We start from the raw sequence: 21,337 nt of genomic DNA on the forward strand, positions 1-21,337 counted from the left end.
ATGTTTTTGTACCATCTCTGACCCTGTTGTGCCAAAAATAATTCCAGGTACAACCCCCGTTGTACTTGGCGAAATAAATATGATTCTGATTCTGATTCTGATAAACAAGTTAAAAAGGGTAGGAAAAAGGTGAGGGGTGAAAGCAGCATAGAAAAATATCTATAGTAAAGGAATATAGGGGGTTAGTTTGCAGTTATGAGGTAGCGGCGGCAATAGAGAGACACATAGGCATGTCATTGTGCACTAGTGATGTCAAAAAATCGGAGGTTCACAACATCACTAGTGCATGATGACATGCCTCTGCGGAAGGTTCGGTTCGCGGAAAAGTTTGCGAACCGCAATAGACTTCAATGGGGAGGTGAACTTTGAAAAATAGAAAAAGTTATGCTGGCCACAAAAGTGATGGAAAAGATATTTCAAGGGATCTAACACCTGGAGGGAGACATGGCGGAGTGGGATACATGCCCAAAGTCCCGGGGGGAAAATCTGGATGTGACGCAAAGCAGCGTTTTAAGGGCAGAAATCACATTGAATGCTAAATTGCAGGCCTAAAGTGCTTTCAAACATCTTGCATGTGTATACATCAATCAGGGAGTGTAATTAGAGTACTGCTTCACACTGACACACCAAACTCACTGTGTAACGCACCGCAAACAGCTGTTTCGCGTAGTGATGGCCGTGCTGGATTGGTGCGCACCGTGGTGAGAGTGTAGGCCGTGGTGGTTTTCAAGCCCATATGGTCGCCGGGCTGTGGTAGCTCAATGATAGAACAACAGTGACTGTCCAGCTGATCAAATTTGGTCTGACCACAATGAAGCAACAACCTTATTATCTGTTGTGTCCCACCCCGACCCAAGACACTCAAATAGCCGGTGGTCATTGCTTCATTGTGATACGCAAGCCCCTTCACCGTGGCAAGGTAATGATCACGAAGGGGGGTGGGCACATGTACATGCCTTTTGTTTTTTTGTTGCAGCCGACCACAGTGCAGCCAGAAAAATTAGGCAGAAATGTACACGCACCAGAAAAATTAGTGCAAGCAGCGGCCTTAAAAATTCAGGAATCCGCCTAGAGTCCTGGACCCTGTTGGTGGTGGCGGAGAAGGCAAGTGGCCTGCAGGCAGAGATGCTGTGTGTGGGGACTGACTTAGCCTTCGGTCATGCAGTAGCCCTCCGTGATCCATGCCTCATTCATTTTGATAAAGGTCAGGTACTGAACACTGTCATAACTTAGGCGACTTCTCTTCTCAGTGACAATGCCTCTGTAATGATCAGTGTAGCAACACAGACGTCTGATTATGTGTGATCTGCAGAATCACCAATAATACAGACGCTATACCTGATTATGTGGTGATCTGCAGTATCACCAATAATACACGTATAGCTGGCAAGATACAAGGTATGTGTAGTGCTTGGTGCAACAATAGACTGGGCCTTACCAGAGGAGCTGGTAGGCACTAAGAACTCAGCAACAACAGGTTTAGCAAGACCTCACCAGAGGAGCTGGTGGGGACTATAAGAACACAGTAACAATACGTTTAGCTGAGCGTCACCAGAGGAGCTGGTGGGCACTATTAGAATACAGTAACTCATAGTTTAGTTGAGCCTCACCAGAGGAGCTGGTGGGCACTATTAGGGTACAGTAACTGATAGTTTAGCTGAGCCTCAACAGAGGAGCTGGTGGGCACTATTAGGGTACAGTAACTGATAGTTTAGCTGAGCCTCACCAGAGGAGCTGGTGGGCACTATAGAATACCTCACCAGTGGCGAGGGTCCACTGGTGAGTCGGAGCGTCAGATAGGCTAGGTTCGGCAACTAAGAGGCAGATACAGTACAGAGTCAGAAGGCAAAAGAGTAGTAGGTAATCAGGCAGGGATTCGGCAACTAGATCAGATGGGCAGAAGTACAAAGACGTATAGCAATTAGCAGAGTCAGAGGTTAGCCAGAGTCATACACAGAATATCAATAATATACAGTAAACAATCTCCTAGTCTTGTGTGAAATCCCTGGTTTTCTCCCAGATCAAAGCACTCTGGATACTAGTCTAAGGTCTGAGCGCTAGCACATAAGTATTCGCAACCGCAGATGAATTGCGAGTGAGCAGAGACGGCTTAAGAAGCAGAGGACACCTCCAAGCCGCGCCCACTCCAATCAGCCAATCCTGAGCGGCGAACGTCCGCTCTGACATCAGCCGACCAGCGGGTCAGCTAACGCGCCTCCTCCTAGCATAAAGGTCCTGTCTACGCACGAGGCCGCGAGATACAGAAACCTTATGTGCAAATGACAATTCCGTCCTCGGCGTGCTAGATGCCGAGAGAATGGAGAAAGACTCGGAATAGGGAACCGAAGCGGCGGCGGAGACACCCTGCCTGCCCGCAGCCGCATATGTTACAGCCTCCAGCTGCACTGAAGGTCCTTTCTGACAGGACGCTTGCGGCAGGGCAAGAGAGAAGTTGTATGGCAAATTGGGACAGCTCTGGCCACAGGTCAAGCCTGCGCAACCAGTAGTCCAAGGGTTCATCGTCGCTGTTCGCAGTGTCTACATCCACACTCAAGTCCAGGTAGTCGGCTACCTGCCAGTCCAGGCGTTGGTGGAGGGTGGATCCGGAAGGACTATGGCGAGGAGTTGGACTAAAGAATGTCCACATCACCCTGAGATCACTGGAGCGTCCTGTCCTTGCCTGCGTGGACTTGGGAGGAGGAGGGTTACTGTCAGTGGTACCTTGATTGTGTTGTGCAGCCACATCACCCTTAAACGCATTGTAAAGCATCATCGACAGCTTGTTCTGCAAGTGCTGCATCCTTCCCGCCTTGTGTTGAGTTGGTAACAGGTCCACCACTTTGTGCCTGTACCGAGGGTCTAGTAGCGTGGCCACCCAGTACAGGTCATTCGCCTTGAGTTTTTTGATATGGGGGTCCCTCAACAGGCTGGACAACATGAAAGAGGCCATCTGCACAAAGCTGGATGCAGACATACTCTCCATCTCCTCTTGCTCTTCCTCAGTGATTGGACGCAACTCCTCTTCCTCCCCCCAGCCACGAAACAATACCATGGGAACGTGGAGCAGCAGAAGCCCCCTGTAACGGCTGCCGCGGTTGTTCTTCTTCCGCCGCCTCTTTCTCCTCCACAGAAACACCTTCCTCATCATCATCATCAGAGTCTGACTCCTCTCCTTCCCCACACGACTCCTCTTCTTCCTCCTCCTCCTCCCCCCTCTGTGCTGCTGCAGGTGTTGTGGAAACATCTGGTTTGGATTAAAATCGCTCCCACAACTTCTGCTGCCGTAACTGTTCTCGTTCACGCTCCTCCACAGCTGTATCCACCACTCTACGCACGGCACGCTCCAGGAAGTAAGCGTAGGGGATTAAGTCGCTGATGGTGCCCTCAAAGGGCTCCATGACCCTGCATGCATTTCGCATCAGTGTCCAGTTGTTGGGCCACAACATCCCCATCTTACCAGATTGTGTCCTTGTACTGTAATGATACAGGTACTGGGTGACGGCTTTCTCCTGGTCTAGCAGGCAAGAGAACATCAGCAGGGTGGAATTCCAGCGAAACGGGCTATCGCAAATCAGGCAAGTTGTTTCTACGCTGAATGTCCGCAAAGCGTGCCATGGCTGTGTAAGACTGCCTGAAATGCCCACACAACTTCCTGGCCTGCTTCAGGATGTCCTCTAAGCCTGGGCACTTGGACACAAATCTTTGCACGACCAGATTCAGCACATGTGCCATGCAGGGTACATGTATCAGCTTTCCCAAATTCAACGCGGAAATGAGATTGCTGACGTTGTCACACACCACGTTGCCGATCTCAAGCTTGTGCGGGGTCAGCCATTGCTCCACCTGTTTGTTAACCTGCCTGGCGTTCTATTAAGATCGCCAGGCAGGCTGCGGGAGGGTTTTTTTTGAATAAAAAAAAAACTATTTCATGCAGCCAACTGAAAGCCCACTAGAGGGCGCTCCGGAGGCGTTCTTCCGATCGCCTCCGGCGCCCAGAATAAACAAGGAAGGCCGCAATGAGCGGCCTTCCTTGTTTTGCTTATATCGTCGCCATAGCGACGAGCGGAGTGACGTCATCAACGTCAGCCGACGTCCTGACGTCAGCCGCCTCCGATCCAGCCCTTAGCGCTGGCCGGAACTTTTTGTTCCGGCTACGCTGGGCTCAGGCGGCTGGGGGGACCCTCTTTCGCCGCTGCTCGCGGCGGATCGCCGCAGAGCGGCGGCGATCAGGCAGCACACGCGGCTGGCAAAGTGCCGGCTGCGTGTGCTGCACTTTATTTGAGCCAAATCGGCCCAGCAGGGCCTGAGCGGCAGGCTCCGGCGGTACTGGACGAGCTGAGCTCGTCCAGACCGCCCAGCAGGTTAAGAGCAGCCAGGAGAGCTGCTCCAGTGTGACTCTCCGCTTTGAGGCAAGACATGTCTAACACTGCGTGACACCGTCGTACCTGGCATGCAGCATAGGCCCTGGAGTGCGGGGGCTGTGCAGCTGGAGAGGAGATTGCGGCACCAGCCAAGGAGGAGGAGGAGGATGACGACAGCGAAGAGGATGTAGCAGGCACAGAGGGGGTGGCTGGAGGCCTGCCTGCAAGCCGTGGAGGTGACAAGTCGCTCCGCTGCGCAGCCACATACTCTTTGCTTGCTGCCATCGGTCACCAGGTTGACCCAATGGGCTGTGTACGTAATGTAGCAGCCCTGCCCGTGCTTGGCAGACCAGGCATCTGTGGTCAGGTGGACCGTTGACCCAACGCTCTTCGCAATAGATGACACCACTTGCCTCTCAACTGCACGGTACAGTTTGGGTATGGCCTTTTTGTGAAAAATAATTGCGGCCTGGTATCTTCCACTGTGGTGTACCAATGGCCACAAACTTACGGAAAGCCTCTGACTCCACCAGCTTGTATGGTAATAGCTGGCAAGCTAATAGTTCAGTCACACCAGCTGTCAGACGCTGGGCAAGAGGGTGACTGGCAGACATTTGCTTCTTACGCTCAAATACTTCCTTTACAGACAGCTGGGTACTGCTGTGGGCAGAGGAGAAGGAACCACTCAAGGGAAGAGGCGGTGTGGAGGAGGGTGGCTGTGAAGGTGCAAGGGAGAAAGCGGATGAAGACGATGCACCTGAAGGAGTAAGAGGAGTAGCGATGTGGCGAACGGTTCCCGAACCGTTCGCCAGTGAACATCTCACAATCCCTGGGGCTTTTACTACTTCCGGGTCGCACTGACCCGGAGTAGTATGCCTGCGCTGCCCAGCGGAGCGCGTCCTAGATCGCGCTCCTGTTGCCAGGCACTTTCTGCACATGTGCGTGACGTCATGAACGACGTCACGCTCATGCACAGAGAGTGCCCGGCAACAGGAGCACAATCAAGCATGCGCTCCACCAGGCAGCGCAGGCGTATTACTCCGGGTCAGTGCGACCCGGAAGTAGTAAAAGCCCCAGAGATGTTCGCCAGGCGAACAGTTTGCCGCATCTCCAAAGAGGAGAAGGAGGGTGGCTTGTCTTTTGGGTGCTGCTTTTCCTCAGGTGTTCTTGCCATAGCTGTTTGTGCCTTTTCTCCAGGTGCCTTCGTAAGGCACTTGTCCCTACGTGAGAGTTGGCCTTTCCACGCCTCAATTTTTGCTGGCAGAGAGAACAGATGGCTTTGCTCCGATCTGAGACACACATGTTAAAAAATGTCCAAACTGCTGAGCCCCCCTGGGGTGATGGCACTACGGTGGCATCAGCAGCTGACGTTAAAGGGCATGTTGGCTGGCTGTCCATAGCTGCCGATACATGGCGCCGGACACTGCCCCCAGCTGTTTCTGAGGACGAGCTCCCTCTGCTTCTATCATGGAGTCGTCTCCTCCTACTCCTCTCTGACTCCCCCTCTGAACTGTCCCCCTGGTCATCTCCTCTACAGGAAACATACGTGGCATCCGTATAATCGTCATCATAATCCTCCTGCCCAGCTTTGCTTTCCTCAGACACCTCCTCAACTGCACCAACTTCAGGTGGTTCATCATCCCCCTCCTCACACGTTACGACCATACTATCGCCACCTAACACAGATGTATGAGGTGGTGTACCTGCACCTTCTTCTTGTTGTTGCAGTAGTGGCTGTGAATGATTTCCCCACCACCACCACCAAATAACTCCTGCGAAGTGTCAAATGCAGCGGATGTGGTGCTTGTACTAGCGCTGGTGGCACTGGCTGCGGGAGATGAGGTGTTCTGTGTTAAATAGTCAAGCACGTCCTGATCTTGGGAAGTGATGGCACGTGCCTTCTTCTGAGCACTGTATTTTGGGCCAGGTCCGCCCAAAATCACAGCAACACCACCTCGCACAGACCTGCCGGTGCCTGGTGGCCTTCCTCTGGGTCTGCCTCTACCTCTTCCTCTACCTGGTTTGTCCATTTTGTCCATCTCGGGGGGATGCTAGGTATATGCAGTGAGGTAGGTTCACTGAACACAACAGGTAGTTAGATGCAGTGAGCTGGGTTCACTGAACAGTAAAGGTAGTTAGATGCAGTGAGGTGGGTTCACTGAACACAACAGGTAGTTAGATGCAGTGAGCTGGGTTCACTGAACACAACAGGTAGTTAGATGCAGTGAGCTGGGTTCACTGAACATTAAAGGTAGTTAGATGCAGTGAGCTGGGTTCACTCAACACAACAGGTAGTTAGATGCAGTGAGCTGGGTTCACTTAACAGTAAAGGTAGTTAGATGAAGTGAGCTGGGTTCACTGAACACAACAGGTAATTAGATGCCATGAGGTGGGTTCACTGAAGAGTAAAGGTAGTTAGATGCAGTGAGCTGGGTTCACTGTACACAACAGGTAGTTAGATGCAGTGAGGTGGGTTCACTGAACAGTAAAGGTAGTTATATGCAGTGAAGTGGGTTCACTCAACACAACAGGTAGTTAGATGCAGTGAGCTGGGTTCACTGAACACAACAGGTAGTTAGATGCAGTAAGGTGGGTTCACTGAACAGTAAAGGTAGTTATATGCAGTGAGGTGGGTTCACTGAACAGTAAAGGTAGTTATATGCAGTGAGGTGGGTTCACTGAACAGTAAAGGTAGTTATATGCAGTGAGGTGGGTTCACTCAACACAACAGATAGTTAGATGCAGTGAGCTGGATTCACTCAACACAACAGGTAGTTAGATGCAGTGAGGTGGGTTCACTGAACACAACAGGTAGTTAGATGCAGTGAGCTGGGTTCACTCGACACAACAGGTAGTTAGATGCAGTGAGCTGGGTTCGCTGAACACAACAGGTAGTTAGATGCAGTGAGCTGGGTGCGCTGAACACAACAGGTAGTTAGATGCAGTGAGCTGGGTTCACTCAACACAACAGGTAGTTAGATGCAGTGAGCTGGGTTCACTCAACACAACAGGTAGTTAGATGTAGTGAGCTGGGTTCACTCAACACAAAGCTAGGTATATGCAGTGATGAGGTGGGTTAAGTGAACACAACAGGTACTGGGTATATGCAGTACTGGGTAGCAGGGCCGGATTTGGACTTCCCAGTGCCCTAGGCCCGGTACCACCAACCCCCCCCCCACACACACACACACACTCAGGGTGCATACACACATCAGACCATAGTCTTTGGAAAATGAAGGATCACAGACCAATTTTATCCCCTTCCATGTAGTATGAGGGCCATACCTACAAAGTCTATTCTATTGAGCTGAACTCACCATCAGATAGAAATCTTTGCAAGATGCTGCACACAAAGATGCTGTACACATGCAACAGATCAGTATCTGCAAAAGATCTGTTCCTGCAAAAGATCCGTTTCTGCAAAATGCATTCATAGTCTATGATATCTGCAGATCCTCATACACACCTTGTTTAACAAACATTCATCTGCAGATCAGATCCACCAGGATGGATCTTCAGATCTGCAGATGATTGTCTGATCTGCAGAGAATTGTCTGTTAAACAAGGTGTGTATGAGGATCTGCTGATATCATAGACTATGAATGCATTTTGCAGGAACGGATCTTTTGCAGGAACAGATCTTTTGCAGATATTGATCTTTTGAACGTGTTCAGCATCTTGCAAAGATTTTTATCTGATGGGGAGTTCAGCTCCATAGAATAGACTGTGTAGGTATGGCTCTCGGACTCCATGGAAGGGGGTAAAATTGGTCTGTGATCTTTCATTTTCCAAAGACTGTGGTCTGATGTGTGTATGAGCCTTTAGGAAAATGAAAGATCACAAACCAATTTTACCCCCTTCCATGTAGTATGAGAGCCATACCTACACAGTCTATTCTATGGAGCTGAACTCCCCATCAGACAGAAATCTTTGCAAGATGCTGCACACAAAGATGCTGTACACATTCAAAAGATCAGTATCTGCAAAAGATCTGTTCCTGCAAAATGCATTCATAGTCTATGATATCTGCAGATCATCATACACACCTTGTTTAACAGACATTCATCTGCAGATCCGATCCAGCAGGATGGATTTTCAGATCTGCAGATGATTGTCTGATCTGCAGATGAATGTCATTTAAACAAGGTGTGTATGATGATCTGCAGATCTCATAGACTATGAATGCAATTTGCAGGAACGGATCTGTGGCAGGAACAGATCTTTTGCAGATACTGATCTTTTGTGTCTGTACAGCATCTGTGTGTGCAGAATCTTGCAAAGATTTTTTCTGATGGGGAGTTCAGCTCCATAGAAAAGACTGTGAAGGTATGGCTCTCATACTACATGAAGGGTGGTAAGATTGGACTGTGATCTTTCTTTTTCCAAAGACTATAGTCTGATATGTGTATGAGCCTTAACGATCACTTGTTTGCAGGATACCTATGAATGTTTTCTCTCTGAAAAATGATGAATGATTGTTTTTCCTGTTAGAGCAGTGAGTCCCTAATGCCTGGTACGCACCAGATAGATGGGTTGAATCGATTTTCCGATCACTTATACAAAGTCGATTAGAAAAATGATCAGAAATCAGATTAGACCTGTCAGAAATAATCAATTTGAACCCATCTATCTGATGGCAAATTGCATGGTGTGTACCAGGCATGAAGTAGCAGAGCGGCATTCATCTCCCTCTCTGCTCTTCTGTAATCACAGATCTGTTGCATTTATTTTATAGTATTTATTGTACTGATTCTTTCACAGGTGTTTTTTTACTGTTTGCCAACACGGTACAAATATATTTTTTTTTAATTTTTAGTGTATGTTATTACTTTTGGTATACAAAACAGAATGTAACAATACAAAAGTATACAACAGTACATTTGTAATTATAATTATAGAGAAGTTGTCTATCTCATACTAGACTACTGCTGCCTTTAAAATGAGCCAGCAAGGGGTTAAGATTTAGCTTAGAAGGGGCTGCCATAAATCTCTCTAAGGAAAAAAAACCCTTATCTGTTTAAGATTTACAATCCAGGGGGAGAGAGGAGAAGGAATGGCTCAAGTCATTAACAGAATCTGACCAGCAATACATTGTTTAGCCCAGCTTGAGTTGTAAAGTGGAAATAATTCTGTTAAAATGTTTACTTTTACTGGATCAGAAATTGTCTACATTGTGATCCATGTTTCTCTCACCCCTGGCAATAAACTGAAGCGTGTATGTTCAGTAGATAGCACTGTATTATCGCACACCACGAAGTAAGGAAAATACACGGAGCTCTGGAATTCTGACTGTGTGTGTGCAGCAAAGCCGGGGCGCTTTGGAGCAGGAGAAATGATTTATTTTGACATGCAGCCTCTTATCTCTCTCAGGTCCTGCCGCCCTTTTATCCTTCTGATTTTTTTCCGCCCTAGGCCGTGACCTTTGTGGCCTTTGCAGAAATCCGGCCCTGCTGGGTAGTACAATGTGCAGCTCCATGTCACACACACAGGTAGTCACTGAATGTGCTGGGCTGCTGGCAGTGGCACACACACTATGAATTAGCAAGGCTGTGCATGCAACAAAAGTGTCAGTTTGACACACAGAAAAAAAAAAGTACAGGATTAGCTCTGAAAAGAGCTGTTGAGGGGTGCTATAAAAGTAATAATAATCAGCCATGAGCAAGCTAAGCAGCCAAGAACCTAACTAATCTGTCCCTAGGAGAACAATCTGCAGCAGCTGGCCCTAAGTCTGTCTAATAGCAGGCAGACGAGTGACTGTAATGGCCTCCGGAGGCTGCCTTATATAAGGGGGATGGGGCTCCAGGGCTTAGTGTAGCCTGAATGGCTACAATGTGCCTGCTGAATGTGATGCAGAGGGTCAAAGCTGACCCTCATAGTGCATTATGGGGCGAATCGAACTTCCGCAAAAGTTGGCTTGGTGCAGGCCAATGCGAACCACCCAAGTTCACCTGGAACCGTTCGCCGTCGAACCGTTCGCTACATCTGTATTGTGCACATGACATTAGAGATGGCCCGAACGGTTCGACGACGACAGAATGAGAACATATTATAAAGCTGCATGACCGGCGCCCTTGCAGGCAGCCATGGCACACAACGGCTCCTGGAATCAAGGGGATTCCAGGCGAACTTTCACTATAGGAGTTTTACTTTTCTTTTCTTTTCTTTAGCTTAGTCCAGTAGTTTAGTTTAGTTAATCCAGTAGTTTAGGAGTTTAGCTTAGTAGTAAGTTAGCAGCTAGTTTACAGCAGACACCACCGTAACATACGCCTACCTCCTGCCACTCCAGATGAGCAACAACACTGCTCCCGGCCCTCTACATGACCTCAATCCAACTTGCCCCTCCTGACTCGGCTCCCCCAGAGCCCCCGCCGCGGCCTCCAGAGTGTCTGCCCCTGCCGCCAAGCCGCTCGGATCCTCCGCAGTCAGCCCGGCACCTACAGACCCTGCCGCAGTCAGCCCGGCACCAACAGCCCCCGCCGCGAGAACTGCTCCTTGCGCTGCGCTGCCGGACTGCTCATCTCCTCCGCTGTGGCCCCCCATGTGACCAGCGGCGGACAAAGCCTCCACTCTCCACTGTAGGACTCCACCGGCCCTCTGCTCGTCGCACAGTCCTCACGCAGCACCAAGCTCTAAGCCTAGCCCACGTGGTACGCCTCCTTAAAGGAACAGGCCCCACGCAGAAAACAGGCCTCCTGTCGCAACAAGAGGAAAGCATCAGCCACAGCTGGAAGCGGATCATACTCAGCAAAACTGTGAGTGTTGCCCAACACATGTTTTCTTTTGTTTTTCCGTTTTCTACTGGCTCATCTGCACCTCGCTCCGCAAAATGCCTGTTCCTGCCCCCCTCAGCAAAAGGGCTTAGGTGCCTCAACTGCCTCTCCCACATACCACTCCTCTACCCTAGTGCCACTAGCATGGCCAGGCGCAGACACACAGACCTTGCCCTGCAGAGGCTAAACCCCCATCCTGCGCGGCACATCGTCAACCACTCACGGGAGGATCTACTGGAATGAGAGGCCCACGCTGTCAGAGAAACGATGGCAGCTCCGCTCCTGTGGGACTCAGTCTGTGCCCACATCAACCACCTCACCAGCTCCACCAAATGGGCCCCAAACAGTCGCCGCTACAGAGGGTGCAGGTCAGGGGCACTTACGAAACTCAAGAGGAGAGGCCTGCGCACACCCCTCCCTGCCATCATTCTATCGAACGTTCGGTCCCTTCCAAATAAGCTTGACGAACTGCTCATCCTGCTTGGCAGCAAACGAGAGCTGGAAGGGTGCACCCACATCCTCTGCTTCACGGAGACATGGCTGAAAGACACCATCCCCGACAACTCCCTTTCCTTCAGGGATTCAATCTCATTCGAGCTGATCACGACCCGACTCTCTCCGGAAAAAAGAAAGGTGGCGGCATCTGCCTCTACATCAACACCGCTTGGTGCACCAACACCACCACCCTGTTCAAATGCTGCACACCAGACATCAAGCTCCTTCTCGTAAACTGCAGATCAGTGTACTCCCCTAGAGAGTTCTCCTCCTTTGTCCTGGTCGGGGTCTACATCCCACCCGACGCGGACACCTTGAGTGCCCTGGGCAAGCTATGCGACTCCATCACCCAGTGGGAGACATCCCTCCCAGACTCCCTCTTTATCATCCTGGGGGACTTCAATAAAGAAAACCTCCGCAAGGAGCTCCCCCGCTACAAACAGCATATAACGTGCCTCACCAGGCAGGAGAACACCCTTGACCACTGCTACACCGTGCTCAAGGATTCCTACAAGGCCACTCAATGGGCTCCCCTCGGCAACTCTGACCACTGCCTTGTCCGCCTGATTCCCACCTACAGAAGGCAGCTAGGGTCCACCAAACCAGCCCTGAGAACTGTTAAGAAATGGTCAGAGGGGGCGAAGCAGCAACTTCAGGCCTGCTTCGAATGCACCGATTGGTCAGCCCTGGAGTCACCTTGCCTGGAGGAATGGGCTGAGAACATCACGTCCTACATCAGCTTCTGTGAGGAGTCATGCATCCCGACGAAGAGCTTCAAAGTCTTCCCCAACAGCAAGCCATGGTTCAATGGTAAGCTGAACCAGCTCAGGAAAACAAAGGCAGCAGCTCACAAATCACGCACCCCAGAGGAGTTTCGTGAGACCAGGAACACCCTAAACAGTGAACTCAAGGTGGCAAAGCGGAACTATTCAGACAAGCTGTGTCTCAGCCTCCAGTCTAACAATCTACGGGAAGTCTGGAGAGGCCTAAGGGCAGCCACGAATCTGAAACCTCCCCCTCAGCACGCTCCACCCAGCACAGAACTTGCCAAGAAACTCAACAAGTTCTATTGCCGGTTTGAGAGTGGCCCCCCCACACTTGAGGCACAAGCAATCACACCAGCGATGTCACCCGGCACAGGTCCGGTAACTGTCCGAGAAGCTGATGTCCTGAAACACCTCGGGTGGCTTAACCCCAGGAAGGCCTTAGGCCCGGACGGCGTGTCATCTATCTGCCTGCGAACCTGTGCAACCCAATTTGCTACTGTCCTCACCCCTCTTTTTAACAAATCACTGGCTGAGGGCAAAGTTCCAACCTGCCTTAAAAAATCCACAATCATTCCGGTTCCCAAGCAGCCAGGGAACTGTGATCTCAACAACTATAGGCCAGTAGCACTCACCTCCACCATCATAAAGATCCTGGAAAGGCTGGTCCTCCACCACCTGAAGCACTCCACTGACTCCCTCCTAGACCCACTTCAATTTGCCTACAGGCCAAACAGGTCTATCGAGGACGCCATCAACATCAATCTGGCGCACGTTACAGAACACCTTGATAACCCGAACACCTATGCTCGGACTTTAGCTCAGCCTTTAATACAATATGCCCAAACATCCTATACGACAACCTTGTTCATCTTGGCCTTGACCCCCTGCAGTGCTCCTGGATCAAAGACTTCCTCACAGATAGGACACAACGAGTGAGGCTCGGTAACTGCTTGTCACAGGATAGAACCACAAGCACGGGAGCCCTGCAGGGGTGCGTACTGTCCCCTATCCTGTTTTCCCTCTACACGAACAGGTGCACCTCTTCCGCCGACACTGTCAAGGTCATAACATTTGCATACGACACCACCATGCTTGGGCTCATAGGCAGCGACGACGAACACGCGTACAGGGAAGAGATCGCACGCATCTGCAAGTGGTGCAAAGACAATCAACTGGTACTCAACGCTACAAAAACAGTCAAGCTAATAGTGGACTTCAGAAGATGCCCTCACCCACTCCACCCAGTCTCCATCGAAGGCATCGACGTCCCCAGGGAGTCGAGCGTCCGTTTCCTGGGTGCCACCATCACAAAAGACCTTAGGTGGGCTGAAAACACCTCCAAGGCCCAGAAGAGGGCTCAGCAGAGGCTGTTCTTTCTGAGGCAGCTGAGGAAGTTTGGGATGCCGCGGGAACTGATGATCACCTTTTACACCGCAACCGTGGAGTCTATCCTCTGCTCCTCTATTGTCGTTTGGTACGCAGGCGCTACTGCGAGCGACACACTTAAGCTCCAGAGAGTAATCAATGCCGCTGAGAGGATCATTGGATCTCCCCTTCCACCTCTGGATCTCCTACATACCTCCAGACTGTGGTCTAGGGCAAACAGAATACTGAACGACCCTACTCACCCTGGCAGCCGATACTTCGACCGTCTGACTTTGGGAAGCCGCTACAGATTGATCCTCACCAAGACCACCAGACATTTGAACACTTTTTTTCCCCAAGCTGTTCTCCTACTGAACTCGAGCTTCCACCCTTGCAAAGCCGCCTAGCCATGCATTGACGCTGCACTACTGCCCAACTATGTTTACCCCCCCCCTTGTAATCTGTTTGATGTTTGCAGTATAAAATCTGTATCTGTATACTCCTGCCGTGTGTACCACAAAAAATTCCGGGTGCGTCAGTTGACGTACTTGGCGAATAAAGCTGATTCTGATTCTGACGAACGGTTCCCGGCGAACTTCCGGTGGTTCGCGTTCGCCATCTAAGGCGAACCTTTCCGGAAGCTCGGTTCGCCCCCATAGTGCACCATTAGGGTCAACTTTGACCCTCTACATCACAGTCAGCAGGCACATTGTAGCCAATCAGGCTACACTATCTCCTGGAGCCACTCCCCCCCTTATAAGGCAGGCCCCACCGGCCTTTACACTCACTCGTGTGCCTGCATTAATTAGAGAATGGACAGCTGCATCAGACTCTCTCATAGCGAAAGATTAGTTAGGCTTGTTAGCTTGCTTCTTGCTTCTAGGCTTGTTAGCTTGCTCCTTGCTGATTCTTATTGCTAAAATAGCACCCCACAACAGCTCTTTTGAGAGCTAATCTTGTTCTTGTGATTTATTTTTTTTCTATGTGTCCTACTGTGTTGCATAGACAGCCTTGCTAATTCATACTGTGTGTGTGCCACTGCCAGCCAGGCCCAGCACATTCAGTGACTACCTGTTTGTTTGACAGGTGCACATTGTAATACCCAGTACTGCATATACCTACCTGTTGTGTTCAGCGAACCCACCTCATCACTGCATATACCTACCTGTTATGTTCAGTGAACCCACCTCATCACTGCATATACCTGAAAAGGAAAGAAAAAAACATTAATTGACGAAGGCGTGGACACGCCGAAACGCGTCTTGACGTAACCTGCACACAGTCACCTCGAGGGGATACCTGCAGTCCATTTACTATCTGGATCCTTGCTGCCACTGGCCACTGCAGCTTCAGGTTCTGCTTCTATAAGGGGATGTTTTTTTCTGGGCTATATGTCAATTTTAATGCCTGCTGTCTATTTACATCTAGTAAGTGTAACTTTTATTGCGCAGTTTTTTACTTAATTAAAAAGATATCACACTACGGAGCGCTCTTCCTATTTTATGCTTTCCTTTCCAGTAGTTCGCTCACAGCCAAGTGCTCAAGGAGCTGCTAGTGTGTGATCAGTCTGCGGTATACATTGACCATTTGCCTGCGTCAGCGCAAGATTGCACATCCTTTTTTTCTTCCTCACTGCATATACCTACCTGTTGTGTTCAGTGAACCCACCTCATCACTGCATATACCTACCTGTTGTGTTCAGTGAACCCACCTCATCACTGAATATACCTCCCTGTTGTGTTCAGCAAACCCACCTCATCACTGCATATACCTACCTGTTATGTTCAGTGAACCCACCTCATCACTGCATATACCTACCTGTTGTGTTTATTGAGCCCACCTCATCACTGCATATACCTACCTGTTGTGTTGAGTGAACCCACCTCAGCACTGCATATACCTACCTGTTGTGTTCAGTGCACCCACCTCATCATTGCATATACCTACCTGTTGTGTTCAGTGAACCCACCTCATCACTGCATATACCTACCTGTTGTGTTCAGTGCACCCACCTCATCACTGCGCACCAGTCCAGTACTCTAATTACACTCCCTGATTGATGTATACACATGCAAGATGTTTTAAAGCACTTTAGGCCTGTAATTTAGCATTCAATGTGATTTCTGCCCTTAAAACGCTGCTTTGAGTCAAATCCAGATTTTTCCCAGGGACTTTTGGCATGTATCCCACTCCGCCATGCCCCCCTCCAGGTGTTAGACCCCTTGAAACATCTTTTCCATAACTTTTGTGGCCAGCATAATTTTTTCTAGTTTTCAAAGTTCACCTCCCCATTGAAGTCTATTGCGGTTCGCGAAAGTTCGCGTGAACCGAACCTTCCGCAGAAGTTCGTGAACCCGGTTCGTGAACCGAAAATCGAGGTTCGGGCCATCTCTACATGACATGCCTCTGGGGCCTATTAAGATTTAAATATTCTGCCTCGGGTTCTCTTTAGGTGAAGATAATTTTCTTATCTATGTTATTTAGTGATTAAGGGGCAAACTAGTGCTAAGCCCTTTTAAGTAGGGAAGAAGGTGTTGGGGTTGAAGGTGGGTGCAATATGTTATGCTTATTGTGAGATCACATCTATATATATAATAGACTAAGTGCCTCAACCTTCAAACAAGAAGAAGAAGTACTTTGCATGAGAACATTTATGCGTGCTCAAACACCAAGTTTAAGGCCTCTTTTCCACGGACTGTTGAGCTGTGTGCTCAGCAAGCAGTTACCAGGCAGCAGTGAGCAGATACCAGGCAGCCAGGGGCGTAGCAATAGGGGGTGCAGAGGTAGCGACCGCATCGGGGCCCTTGGGCCAGAGGGCCCCCGAAAGGCCCTCCCTCAACTACAGTATTATCTCTCTAATGGTCCTGTGCTCATAACAGTCACTTCTATAGATACTTTGAATACTGGTTATCATTAAACTGTTCCCCATCCCTTTCTTGCACCTCTGATACTGTAGTTGCCATTGACAGGTTTTTGTGCGCCGTAGCAATTGTTATGTATAGAGTGCTTGGGGGCCCCATGTAAAACTTGCATTGGGGCCCACAGCTCCTTAGCTACGCCACTGCAGGCAGCAACAAGCAGTTACCAGGCAGCAGCAAGCAGTTATCAGTCAGCAGTGAGCAGATACCAGGCAGCAACAAGCAGTTACCAGGCAGCAGCAAGCAGTTACCAGGCAGCAGTGAGCAGATACCAGGCAGCAACAAGCAGTTACCAGGCAGCAACAAGCAGTTACCAGGCAGCAACAAGCAGTTACCAGGCAGCAGTGAGCAGATACCAGGCAGCAGCAAGCAGTTACCAGGCAGCAGCAAGCAGTTACCAGGCAGCAGCAAGCAGTTACCAGGCAGCAGCAAGCAGTTACCAGGCAGCAGTGAGCAGTTACCAGGCAGCAGTGAGCAGTTGTGAGAGTTTGAGAGCCATTTCACTGCCTATTCACAGTCCATGGAAAAGAGGCCTTACCCTAGCAAGTCTGACATTGCAAATCTGGCCTAATTGGCTATTCATGAGGCAATGCTCATGCAAATGCATTCACAAACCAATACCACAAAGCAGTCACCCTGCTACATGCTACATTAGCACTATCCGGCTTAGTGCACACCAGAGCGGTTCGGCAGCGTTTTGCGATCCACTTGCGGCTGCGGATACGCTTGGGTAATGTATTTCAATGGGCTGGTGCACACCAGAGCGGGAGGCGTTTTGCTGAAACGCATACTCCCGAGGTGAGGCATTTTTTGGATTGCGGAGGCGTTTCTGCCTCCAATGTAAAGTATAGGAAAAACGCAAACCGCTCAGAAAAACGGCAGTTCAGAGCGGTTTTGCAGGCGTTTTAGTTACAGAAGCTGTTCAGTAACAGCTTTACTGTAACAATATATGAAATCTACTACACCAAAAACGCTTTACAAAACCGCAAAATGCTAGGTGAAATGCTACAGAAAAATAAGAAAAAAACGTTTCATAATCTGCTAGCAGAACCCAATGGACGTTAAGGTAAGTGGCTGTTTTTAATATTAGGAGGTGGGTGCGGACGGATTTCCCCAGCGCTGGCCACGCTTGGGGGGCTGCTGCGCCACCCAGCCTCCCACTCCGGGGTGCCGCTGTGGTTCCCAGGCAGCGAGAGAGCACTTTGCAGTATTGGTTTTTTGACCCTGCATAGTTTGACATCCGAAAGCAAATGCATATTTGCATGAGCATTGCCTCATGAATAGCCAATTAGGCCGGATTTGCAAAGCCAGACTTGCTAGGGTTAAACTTGGTGTTTAAGCACGCATACATTTTCTCATGGAAAGCCTACTTCTTCTTGCATCAAAGTTGAGGCACGTACTCTATTAGATAGATAGATGCGGCGTATGCTACGACGCGGGTTGGCTAGTATATTATATTTTGTATAAGCATCTCAGCATAAATAATTATTAACTATCAAAAAGAGTATACTCTCTTTTAAACTATATAGGCTTCCCAGCCTGCTATGTTTTTTCAATATTTTTTTTCTTCTTTTTGTTTCTTTCTATTTTTAGTCTTTTCATCACATTTTTATACAAACATAAACAATTTGGTTGAGAGTTATAGAAAATTACTATTTTTTCTGCAGTCCATTCTACCCTTGAACTTAAACATGATTCATAGAATAAAGTAAAGCAATGCAAAGGGCAAGCCTGTTAATTAAAACTCTGGTTGCCATGGCAACTTAATTTTGTATAACATTCCTCAAAATTCTGTCTTTAAAAGCAGCACTTCATGAAAACCGGACAAATATACTGACAAAGCTCAGCATATGTGAAATACTTTGCTTGCTAAACATTGCAATACTATACTGTCAGGTCAGTCATGTGGATCAAATGAATCCAAATAGATCTATCCCTGACCTACTTTTCATTCACTGCATTTCAGAAATCAGGTAGATTTGGAAAGACTGATTCGATGCCAAAGTGCAGTATTGCATTGATGAGTTAAGTAGTTTTCATTCCTGTATAGAAGTTTACAATGCAGAAGCCATAGCAAAGGCATAGCTATGTGGGTTGGCCCTCCATAGTAAAAGTATTATAGGTCTCAAACAGTATAGTACAGTGCATAAATATTGTATGTGGCTCCCGTAATTGCCTTCATTTGGGGCCCCGGGATGTACCTCTCCCTTTCACTATTAACCTCCCTGGCGGTAAGCCCGAGCTGAGCATGGGCTATGCCGCCGGGAGGCACCGCTCAGGCCCCGCTGGGCCTATTTGCATAATTTTTTTTTTCTACACGCAGCTAGCACTTTGCTAGCTGCGTGTAGCATCCGATCGCCGCCGCTACCCGCCTATCCGCCGCTATTCCTTGCGCCGCGGCCGCCCCCCCCCCCCCAGACCCCGTGCGCTGCCTGGCCAATCAGTGCCAGGCAGCGCTGTGGGATGGGAGTCCCCTTTGACGTCACAACGTCGATGACGTCGGTGACATCATCCCGCCTGTCGCCATGGCGCCGGGGGAAGCCCTCCAGGAGATCCCGTTCTTTGAGGGGCTGGGGGGATGCCGCTGAGCAGCGGCTATCATGTAGCGAGACTTTGTCTCGCTACATGAAAATTTTTTATTTTTTTTTTAAAACACTACTTTGCTGCCCCCTGGCGGATTTTTTTAAACCGCCAGAAGGGTTAAATGGATTACTAGAGACAGATTCAAGTATGTATAACTAAGGATGAGCTCAAGTTTTCGCCAAAGTATTTTTTTTTCATTGAAATTTACATTTTCCCCTGGCATGAAAATATGCATATTCTTATCTGTGTGACGTTTTCTTTTCTTTTTTTTTTCCTCCCTTTTTTTTATCATTTCAAGCTTTGCTGTCAGAAAAAAAGGTGTGAGCATAACTTAGCCAATATGGAGTGTTTTCTTATGTTTGAATGTTTTCTGAAATTTCTCATCTGAGCAAAAATGAGAATTGTTCACAAAATGTATACACACTGGGTATGCACAAGTTCTGAACTGCGCTTGCCCCATGGAATGATGCACTCATAATCATTATCTTTCCATCAGTAATGAGCGCTTCTTTTAAAGGACTTCCGAGGCCAACTCTAAAATAAAGTTAGATAACTGCATCACATTTGAAGGCACGGAGGACGCTGTCCGCACCCTCCATGCCATTACGTCGGGTCCCCGCTGCTCAATAGCCCCCCGGGCTGGCTCCCGACCATACGGCCCAGGTCGGGCTCTCCTGCCTCTACTAACATTGCCGCATGAGCTGGCCGCGGCTGCGCAATCCGCATAGCCACGAGTGCAGCTGCGCAGCTCTAGGGCCTCCCCCTGATCCATGCTACAGGAAACAGCCTGTAGCATGGATCGGGGGGTAGGCCCTAGAGCTGCGCAGCTGCACACACGGCTATGTGGACTGTGCAGCTGCGGCCAGCTCATGCAGCCATGTTAGTGGAGGCAGGAGAGCCCGACCCGGGCCATGCGGTCGGGAGCCGGACCGGGGGGCTATTGCGCGGCGGGGACCCGCCACAATGGCACGGAGGGCGCGGACGGCGTCCTCCATGCCTTCAAATGTGATGCAGGTATTTAACTTTTTTTTAGAGTTAGCCTCGGAAGTCCTTTAGGGTGAAACTTTAACCCAGGATAGAATTTAATTCCAATCAGTAGCTAATAAAGAAATCTTTACCTTTTCTCAGTATAACTACAATAAATAAATAAATAGATCATCACAGGGGTCTGTGTGGCTAAAATTGTGGTGGAACCCCTCCCACAATTTGATGGTATGACCATGGTCCTGACAGTTTCCTGTAAACCTCATTGCATTATGGGAAATAACAGCTTTTTCCAACTTCCAAGCAAGCAATATCTTCCTCTGTGCAAACAACCATTCCACACAGATCACCTGGCAGGACTAAAATGTCACCACCAGTGATACATTTCAGAATGTAAATCAGGGAGTATAAAGATTTTACGATGGGCAAACACTGAACAAATAATTTATCAATGAATATTGTAAAATTTAAGCAATTTTATTAGTTATGTTATTTTCATTACAATTCCTCTTTAAGGTCCAAGGGCTTAAACCCCCCTTTTCTGCCCTCTCCCATTATAGCCAGGTGTGCCCCCAGGATAAGCGCCCCCATTATAGACAAATGTACACCCAGTATTAGGTTATTCCCCTGGGTAACCAGATGTGCCCCCATTTTTAGTTTCCCAACCCCAATTTTCCATATATACAAGAAAGAAAAGTGAAGCCTATTTGGGCTTTAGAAAATAATAATATCTTGGGACAAGTCAGATCTTTGGAGCAAAAGTATAAATTTATTTATTTAACAAACAACCACATCATAAAAACAATTAAAATACAAATCTCCTGAATCATGGCAAATGTAATTGGCACTATCTCCCACTGGTAAATATATCTTATATAGCCAATGACAATAATATTATAAGGTGCATTCACTGGCAAGGCAGAGTGCCAAAAACAAAATAGTGCAAATGACCCAACACTATCCCCTAATAAAAGAACAATGACACCAAATTTCCATCACTAAAAATTACATCCATACAAAGTGCCTAGTGCAGTAAACGGTGCGACTGTGTGCATGTCTGCGCCCCCACCCAAAAATGCGGGCGCACGCATACA

This window comes from Hyperolius riggenbachi, chromosome 1 (genome assembly GCF_040937935.1).
Source record: "Hyperolius riggenbachi isolate aHypRig1 chromosome 1, aHypRig1.pri, whole genome shotgun sequence".
NCBI lineage: Eukaryota > Metazoa > Chordata > Amphibia > Anura > Hyperoliidae > Hyperolius > Hyperolius riggenbachi.